Source organism: Physeter macrocephalus, chromosome 11, assembly GCF_002837175.3.
Source record: "Physeter macrocephalus isolate SW-GA chromosome 11, ASM283717v5, whole genome shotgun sequence".
Classification (NCBI taxonomy): Eukaryota; Metazoa; Chordata; class Mammalia; order Artiodactyla; family Physeteridae; genus Physeter; species Physeter macrocephalus.
The window spans coordinates 40,989,141-40,999,576 of NC_041224.1; the positions used below are offsets into that span (position 1 = coordinate 40,989,141).

Consider the following 10,436-nt stretch of genomic DNA (forward strand, 5'->3'; position numbering starts at 1 on the left):
CGCGTCCGGAGCCTGTGCTCCGCAACGGCAGAGACCACAACAGTGAGAGGCCCGCGTATCCGCAAAAAAAAAAAAAAAAAAAAAAAAGTGGCATCCAGCACATAACAATGTATCTGAGACTAATACAGACTACATAGTGTCCCTATTACCCAGGTTTCTTTTGATGAAATCTAAGTGTTCATCTCTCCTTCTTCCCTCCTCTTCTCTTCCTCCCTTCTTCCCTTCCTTCCTTCCTACCTTTTTAGTCACACCATTTATTGGATTTCATGATGGAGGCAGTATCACATAATGGTTAAAAGTTGTGTGACTCTGGATAAGTTTCCTAACCTTTTTAAAACTCATCTATAAAATGGAGATGATATTTTTACTCCAACAGGATTTAAATAAAATGCCATCTATAGAATGAATCACACAGCATCTCAGTAAATGTAATAAGTAAATGTCTCAATAAGCATAAGGTATCTTTCTTCAAAATAATGTCTTTTTCCAAACAATGACAGGAGAGCCAGCTCTCTTCCATTTTTACTCAGGCAAGGCTTAACATTAATCACTACTGAATTTCCTCTTGTTGGTTTTGGCCCAGAATACCAGCCTGCTGAGATCTGTTTGCACCCTGAGCCTGTCACCCCATCTGCAAGCCACTTTGCTCAGCTTTGCAGCTTCCATGCTCCACCCAAGTCCCTGATAAACATGCTGGACACAGCTCCCTAATCTTACAGAATTCCATATGCACATTTCTGCTTTTTTAAAATAGTAAGTGGACCCTAATGCCAAGTAAGCAGCCAACTAATCAGACTTGGAATCGGTGAACACAGTTTAATGTTACAATAAAAATATGAAATAAAAACCAACCACCATCATCAAGTGTTAGGAGGCGAAAGAGTGGTGGGGTGGGAAGAAAACAGCCGTTAGGAGGAACTGGATCAGGGACCGTAGGGTGGGGTCTATACTCTTGGGCTGCATGGTGGTGGTGAGTCTCCTGAGAGAAGAGGTACTGTATTTAGCAGCCCCATTTTGGCCAGCCCCAGCTCTGAAATCCAGTGACAATAAAATATGCTTGACTGATAGCAGCCCCATGTTTGACCTGATGGTCACCCTGCAGAGGCAACTTCTATGTTTGTAAGTTGGGTACCACTAATTCCCAATTCCTTCTTTTCAGACATCCTCATGAGCTGTCTTAAGTAATTATTTAAACTCCAAGTTATTAAAATTTTATAAGGTAAGTTGTTATCTGAACCCTATCTATAGACTTCTTCCCCCAAGTCTGAGTCAACCAACATCATATCACTCAGTGACCCTGTTCTGGGCCAGACTCTGAAGTGGGCATGGAGAAAGAACTGAAGAATCTGGCCCTGCACAAAGCAGCGACCATGTATGTACAGAGTGAGCACCCCTTGCCAATATTTTTCCTACATTCTTTCTAACCTTCTCAACAAACCCTTGAGGTGGATATTACCAATCCCCGTCTTATAGCTGAACAACTGTAGCTTCCAGAACGACGTGTCCAAGGTGTCGGGGAGCCCGGGCAGAACCCCTTCCTGTCTGACCCAGACAAGGCCTGCCTTTTGCTCATGGATGCTCTTCCCCTGCCCTTGTGGACCAGGAATCCAGTAAAGTGCAGCAGCCAACCTATCATCACTTGTAGCTAGCATTTCACATCTTGGATTGAATACAGCTGCTGCTGTGATTCACTTGACCACAACATTCTTTTGATATCTCAATGAAGTCGTTTTACTTTTTTTCCCTCTCTATATTGCAAGCAGAGCTACACTTCTGTTTTGCAAAAAATATTTGATTTTATCTAAGTTATTCCACGAGGAATACGCGTTCTTGACCGACGTTCACAGACCGGGATGCACTTGTTAATTTTCTCACACAAACGTATAGCAAGGGCTTGCAAAGTTCAAGGATCGGGGAAGATGAGCATGGATCAGGCCCTCAAGACAGTGAGTAGCAGGTGAGAGAGGCTGAAGCGTTGGGCAGAATCAGCCCTCAGTCACTGACAGCAACAGACACAAGGACCCAGAGCAAGGAGATGACAGAAGCAATTTCTACCTCGGTTAGGAATGCTGGGGCACATACTTTCCAGGGAACACACTAATTCTGCTGGAAGCACCTGGCAGAGCCTCACAGGTCCCCATCAGCTTCTCTCATGTAATGGGATTCCAAGTGCATTCTTAGTTTTGATTCTTCTTTATTTTCTAATTGTAATGGAATTACAACACTTTCCTATTTTCTTCCTTTTGCTCATCTATATTTCCCAGTTTTATACGATGAACATGTATACTTTATGCAATAAAACACCCAATAAAAGTTCTTTTTATAAGGGGTGGGGGGAACACTAAAGAGGAACCTTATGAAAATATATCCAAAGAGGTAAAATGCACTTTGTGCTGTTTGGTTAAAACTATCAGGCTTAAAGATCTCTTAGGAAGTCATATTTTCCTAAGTAAAGTTCTAGCTAGGGAGTATTTTGGATGAAAAATTCAGAAAAGATATTGTTTACTCATTATATAATAGGATTGTCGAAGCCAAAAATATTGTAGGAATAAGTGTGCTCACATTCTCATAAAGACTCGAGGACTTCTTGCCTTCTTGGATCCCCATGCATAAATCAAATCATAAAATATTTCCCTGACAGCTCTTAAATCTGTAACTTATAATGAACAGCACAGCTCTACCAGTCTTGCAAAAACTTTAGCAATTAAACACAGATTTCACATATAAGGTCACTTATCAGAAATGCTATATTAACAGGTCCATATTAAAAACAACTCAAAATAAAATAGGTTCCACTGCGATGTTACTTCCCAGACATCAAATAAAGGTTTATTCCAGCATTACCACAAAGGTTATTTAAGGAAATGACAAACGACCCAGATTTTAACAGTAAATACATTCTTTCAGGTCAATACTACCTTAAGATCTTTAACAACAAATTTTTTAAAATATGAATTAGGTAAATGACATAAAATGTCACTGAAGCTGTCACAGAGACTCAACAACTCAGTTCATCCAGAATACCTAAAACACTAACATAGCTAAAGCTATGTGCTAGGCATACTCTGTCTTCTTGGTCCATTCTATCCTCTACTGGAAGGTACATATATCCAGACGTCTTTACCCTGATAGTCAATGACCACTTGCTAGGATTTGGTCTACCCTTTCCTAGCCAATGTGTTACCTATTATTTTACCACCTTCTTAAAGCCCTTCACTGATTCCTCAGGACACTGTTCTGTACGTCCAGGCTCTCCATGACCTGCTCTATCTCATCCTCCAGCTCTATTCTCTGCAGCTCAGGCTCACACTGCATCCCATATTCCAAGCACACGATATTTCTCATTATTCCCCAAACACAAACACGTTTGCTAAGTCCTACTTCCTTTGGCAAACCCCCAAACAACACCAAGACCCTCCTCTTGGAGCAGCTCTATTTGCAGGTGACCAGTGAGTGAAGATACAGAACTAACAAGCCCTGCTTTCCTGAGGCTGAGGTCAGTATAGTCCAGGATTGCTTCTGAGAAAGCATCCTGCTCCCTGGATTTTTCCTGCCAGCCCCACTACATAGGAGGCTGGCCCCAGTTCTGGGATTCCTCATCTCCTTGAGTCTCCTCCCCTAGTTAGCCAGGCATAGACTGACCTGGTTTTATGTACTCCTGGTTATGTACTCCAGTCACCCTGGCTCTCAGATTCCTGGATTAGAGATTGATTCTGCCTATTGTTCTAGTAAAAGAAAAAAAAAATCTCCCACAAATGTTATGAAGAGGTTCCAAATCATGGCAACCAAGGCTTCTCCACATCAAGATGAAGGAACACCAACTAAACACTCCAGACTTCTGAGAGTGAGACAGGCCTTCTGTATACAGCAATCCAGTCCGTCATATTAGGTCAGAGAACTAGGTCCCAGGGGGAAAGAGGGCAGATTCAGATGGGGATAATTTGAGAAGCATTTTAAAAACACACTTTGCTGTACAGCAGAAATTAATGCAACACTGTAAATCAACTATACCTCAATTTTAAAAAACCCACACACACTCTTTACTAAGATGAGAACACAGTACAGGGAAACCACAGGGCTGGTGCAACACACCGGGTCTGGTAACCAGGCAGGCCCTGTGAATCAGACAATTCACATTATCTGCCTGGGCCTTGTCTGCAAGATGCAGCGAGGGCAGGCAGAGGCTGTAGGTAAAGGGCTGGTTGACAGAAGCTAAGGCCTTTGGTCAAGAATTACAGCCCACAGCAGCCTCACCAAGTGGGAGCTGAGGAAACAAATACACTTCTCTCCTCCCTCTCTCCAATCCCCTGCAGTGCTCGCCATTGGCCAAACCCGACCAGGAGCCAGAGGGCAAGGGAGACCACTGATGCAGTCCGTACAGGTCAGCCCCCCGGGTGGGGCCAGCACAGGGTGGGGAGCGGTGGAGAGTGGATCTGGAGAACAAAGGGAAGCTTTCCGTCGCAGCAATTTATTGACTTGCTGGAATATTTTTCAGCAGAGGAGTGACTTCGGCAAACTGTATTTTGGAAAAATTACTCTGGCAGGAGTGTGGGGAAAGATTGAGGGAGGAGAGTGCAGAGGTGGAAGGCCACTGTATAGGACAGGCAAGAAACAAGAGCCCAGGCTAGACACTGCCAGTGTCTGGAAGAGGAGGACACGGACGTGAGGAGTTTCGTTGTTGTTGTTTATTTGTTCAGTTTTTTTTATTGAGACATAATTGGCATGTTAACATTACATTAGTTTCAGGTGTACAATGTCATGATTCGTTATTTGCACACATTGAGAAATGATCACCATAAATCTAGTTAACATCCATCACCATACATAGTTACAATTTTTTTTTTCTTGTGAGGAAAACTTTTAGACCTACTCTTTCAGACATGAGGTTTTAAGGAGCTAGAACCAATAGGACCTGGGTGCTGACCAGATGCAGGGAGAAAGGAGGCGCTAGCATGACTCTTGGGCTTCCGGATTAATGGCCTGTGGGAGATGTTCATCTCAGCCTCACAACCATCCTCAGCGCTACCCTTGAGGTGAGATGCTCAGTGCCCTTGGGTACAGAATGCGAGCAGTGCCTAGATTACAGCTAAGATAAAGGGAGCATACTGGTGGTCCCAGGAGGAATCTGGCCTGTGGGTCCGATTCATCTAACTATAATTGTATGGTTTACCAAAAAAAAAAGGAATTATTTGTTAATGTTTAAAGATATGGACATTTCACATAAAAATCTAGATTTCTGACTTCTCGGGAAAAGGAAAGAGGAAATCAATATAGGCGCCACATCCCAACATGGTAATAACTCAAACTAAGGGTGGCCACACAGTTTTGAAGGGGCATATGCCCTCCAATTTGGACAGTCTCCATCCAGCCACTATGAGGATTCACAGTATCTGCCTGACCCCGGGGGGTCCAACTGGGAGCTTGCTGGTGATGAATGACTGTCGGTTTGAAGGTAATCAAGAGACATGTGTATTTGTACTGATGTCAGATTCTTCAGTCTTGCTACAGAACATCATGTTCTAGAGAGTAAGAAACATACACAAATAACAAAAATAAAGCAAAACAGGATGTTTTGCTGTCTTCACTGGACACTGAGTTCAGCCACGTGCACACAGAAGCAGAGTTTAAGAAGTTATTCCATGGTGCACAGTGTCTAAACTCTACTCCCTTTGCACCCCTGGGCTTTGTCTCTGGGGTATTTCAGATATAAAATATTAGTGTATTTAAGAAACTCAAATAAAAATTCCCGAAGCATAGACAAATCATATTCTAGAACATTCCTGTGCTATCACTAACACACAGATCATCACTGTCCCCAGGGAGCCCATCCCAGGAATTACAAAGACCACCTCTTTACAGCACCCCCCCACAATCCTATATTAAGGATGAGAACATCTAGGTTACTTTTTTTCCATTAGCGCAATGTGCCTGGCTACTAGACAAGTTAGAAAACAACCATAGCCTCCAATTGTAGCAAGAGGCATAAATAAAAGTGACCTAATACAGTTGGGTTTAGTTTAGTTTTGTTTTGACTGTATTTTTTTGTTAAAAAGAAATTCCTAAATACAAAGCTACTTTACATGAAGACAGACTTAATAGGATATTATCGATGATACTTTGGTAAGTCATCATGAAGCATCTACAGCACAACATCAGGTAAGACTGAATAGAAAGGAGAAGCAATTGTTGCCAAATATAAAAGTCTGATGGAGAGTAATGGTAGGCTGGGTAATATGGACCAACCATCCCACTAAGAACAAGTAGAAAAGCAAAAATATCCTCCATAAATGAAATAAAGATGTTTTCAGACAAACAAAAATAGAGAGAATTCACCATAGGCAGACCAGTCCTAAAGGAAATACTAAAAGGTGTTTTTAGGGTTAAAGGAAGCTTGGAGATACGGAAAGAAATGAAGAGCAAAAAATAAAATGGTAAAGAAGAATGTGGGTAATTCTAAATAAAAAGCAACTATATAAAACAGCAATTATCGTGGATTGTGGAGTTTAAAATATTTATATGGCATTAATATATCTGACAACAATGACATATGAATCAGAAGAGTGATAAATGACATTAAAGTACCCTAAGATCCTTGTATCACCTAGGAAGAGGATAAAAGGACCAATTAATATTTGACTTTGATAAGTCAAGAATACATGTTTTGCTAAAAACAGATATCGTGGATTGTGGAGTTTAAAATATTTATATGGCATTAATATATCTGACAACAATGACATATGAATCAGAAGAGTGATAAATGACATTAAAGTACCCTAAGATCCTTGTATCACCTAGGAAGAGGATAAAAGGACCAATTAATATTTGACTTTGATAAGTCAAGAATACATGTTTTGCTAAAAATAGAATTACCATATGATCCAGCAATCCCACTCCTGGGCATATACCCAGACAAAATTACAATTCAAAAAGATACATGCACCCTTATGTTCAAAGCAGCATTCTTCACAATAGCCAAAACACGGAAACAATCTAAATGTCCATCGACAGATGAATGGATAAAGAAGATGTGGCACATATATACAATGGAATACTACTCAGCCATAAAAAAGAATGAAATAATGCCATTTGCAGCAACATGGATTGACCTAGAGATTATCATACTAAGTGAAGTAAATCAGAAAGAGAAAGACAAATACCATATGATATCACCTACATGTGGAATCTAAAATATGGCACAAATGAACCTATCTATGAAACAGAAACAGACTCAGACATGGAGAACAGACTTGTGGTTGCCAGTGGTTGGGGGGAAGAGAAGGATTGGGAGTTTGTAGTAGATGCAAACTATTACATATAGGATGGATAAACAACAAGGTCCTACTGTATATACAGGGAACTATATTCAATATCCTGTGATAAACCATAATGGAAAAGAATATAAAAATAAGAATGTTTATTTGAGTATAACTGAGTGACTTTGCTGTCCTGCAGAGATTGGCACAGCATTGTAAATCAACTATACTTCAATAAAAAAATTTTTTTAAAAAGAATACATATTTTGATCTCTAGTGTTACCACTAAAAGAACAGAAAAGAGTGTACACTTCCAAATGAATAGGTGGGAAAATATACAATACAGACACATATTCAATCAATCCAACAGAAAGCAAAAATGAAGAGGAAAAAATAACATAGAAATGATGGATAAATTTTAAAAGCACATAGTAAAATGAAAGATTTAAACGCAAATATAACAATAATTGCATTAAACCCAAATAGAATAAATTCACCAACTAAAAGACAAAGATTATCAGGAAGAATTTTGAAAATTCAATTATATTCTGTTTAAAAGAGACATTCCTTAAATATAAAGACCACAAAGATTGAAAATAAAAAATTGAAAAAAAAATGATACCAGGGCTTCCCTGGTGGCGCAGTGGTTGAGAATCTGCCTGCCAATGCAGGGGACACGGGTTCGTGCCCCGGTCCGGGAAGATCCCACATGCCGCGGAGCGGCTGGGCCCGTGAGCCATGGCCACTGAGCCTGTGCGTCCGGAGCCTGTGCTCCGCAACGGGAGAGGCCACAACAGTGAGAGGCCCGCGTACCACAAAACAAAACAAAAATGATACCATAAGACTACTAACCAAAATAAATCTAGTTTAGTTACACTAAAGTAGACTTAAGGATGAAGAGACAAATAGAGATGCTTTATGATGTTGGAAGTTTGAATTCACCAGGATGGAACAAAAATTCTAAAAGTGATGTACCTTATAACACCACCTCAAAATATATAAAGCAAAAACTGACAGAACTATAAGAAGAAAGAGAAAATTCCACAATCATGGTGGGAAGTTTTAACACGTTAACTTACCAAAGAGATGAAAAATCAGTAAGCATATAGGGTATTGAAACAATTCAATTACAGATAGAATGAATACACATGTATAGAAACCTATAACCAACCACTACAGACTATATACTCTTTGTATTTATAAAACATTTGTAAAAATAGATCATAAGCTGGGCCATATAGTGAATCTTAAGAGTTCAAAGGATTGAAATCATACAAGTATTTTCTTTGCCCACAAATCAAATAATCTAAACATCAATAAAAAACTAAAAAATTTCTAAATAATCAGAAATTAAGAGATATTCTTTTCTTATGATTTTTAAAGCGCTTTATCGACATATAATTATATATCATAAAATTCACCTAACATGCACAGTTCAATGGTTTTTAGTATATAGAGTTATGCAGCCAAATCACTTGTTGAAAAGACTATTCTTTAATTGTTTTGACACCCTTATCAAAAATCAGTTGACCATAAATATGAGGGCTTATTTCTGAGCTCTCAATTCTATTCCATTGATCTATATGTTCATCCTCATGCCACCATCACACTGTTTTCATTACTATAGCTTTGCAGTAAGGTCTGAAATCCGGAAATGAGTCCTCCAACTTTGTTCTGCCATTTCAAGATTGTTTTGATATTCTAGGTCCCTTGTATTTCCATATGAATTTTAGGATCGGCTTGTCAATTTCTTCAAAAAACCCAGCTGGGCTTTTTTAATTGAGTTATAATTAACATACAATATTAATTTAGTTTCAGGTATACAACATAGTGATTCAATATTTTTATACATTATGAAATGATCACTGCAATAAGACCAGTTACCATCCATCACTATAGAAAGTTGTTAAAATATTATTGATTATATTCCCTATGTGTACATTATATCCCCATGACTTATTTATCTCATAGCTGGACGCTTGTACCTCTTAATCCCCTTCACCTATTTCATCAGTCTCTCCCCCTCTCCTCTCTGGCAACCACCAGTTCATTCTTTGTATCTATGACACTGTCTCTGTTTTGTTTTGTTTGTTCATTTGTTTTGTTTTTTAGTGTCCACATATAAGTGAAATCATACAGTATTTATCTTTCTCTGTCTGACTTATTTCACTTAGCATAAAGCCCTCCAGGCCCATCCATGTTGTCACAATGGCAAGATTTCATTCTTTTCATGGCTGAATAATATTCCGTTGTATATATATATACCACATCTTCTTTATCCAGTCATCTATTGATAGACACTTAGGTTGCTTCCATATCTTAGCTATTGTAGACAGCAGTGCAATGAACATAGGAGTACTTATATCTTTTCAAATTAGTATTTTCATTTTCTTTGAATAAATATTTAGAAGTGGAATTGCCAGATTGTATGGTAGTTATAGTTTTAGTTTTTTGAGGACCCCCATGCTGTTTTTCATAATTTGCTGCACCAATTTACATTCCCACCAACAGTGCACAAGGGTTCCCTTTTTCTCCACATTTTCACCAATACTTGTTGTCTCTTGTCTTTTTGATAATAGCCATTCTGACAGGTGTGTGGTGATTATCTCATGATAGTTTTCATTTCCCTGATGATTAGTGATGTTGCGCATCTTTTCATGTACCTGTTGACCATCTGTATGTCTTCTTTAGAAAAATGTCTATTCAAGTCCTCTGCCCATTTTTTTTAACACCTTTATTGGAGTACAACTGTTTTACAATGTTGTGTTAGTCTCTGCTGCATAACAAAGTGAATCAGCTATATGTATACATATATCCCCATATCCCCTCCCTCTTGCATCTCCCTCCCACCCTCCCTATCCCACCCCTCTAGGTGGACACAGAGCACCGAGCTGATCTCCCTGTGCAATGAAGCTGCTTCCCACTAGCTATCTAGTCTACATTTGGTAGTGTATATATGTAAATGCTACTCTCTCACTTTGTCCCAGCTTACCCTTCCCCTTCCCCATGTCCTCAAGTCCATTCTCTACATCTGCATCTTTATTCCTGTCCTGCCCCTAGGTTCATCAGAACCTTTTTTTTTTTTTTAAGATTCCATATATATGTGTTAGCATATGGTATTTGTTTTTCTCTTTCTGACTTACTTCACTCTGTATGAGACTCTAGGTCCATCCACCTCACTAC

The 10,436-nt window shown here is 39.3% G+C and overlaps 1 protein-coding gene across 1 annotated transcript in view; it reads right to left on the reverse strand.

Moving 5' to 3' along the window:
• ADAMTSL3 (ADAMTS like 3) overlaps positions 1 to 10,436 on the reverse strand; it is a 347,006-nt gene that overhangs the window by 235,459 nt on the left and 101,111 nt on the right.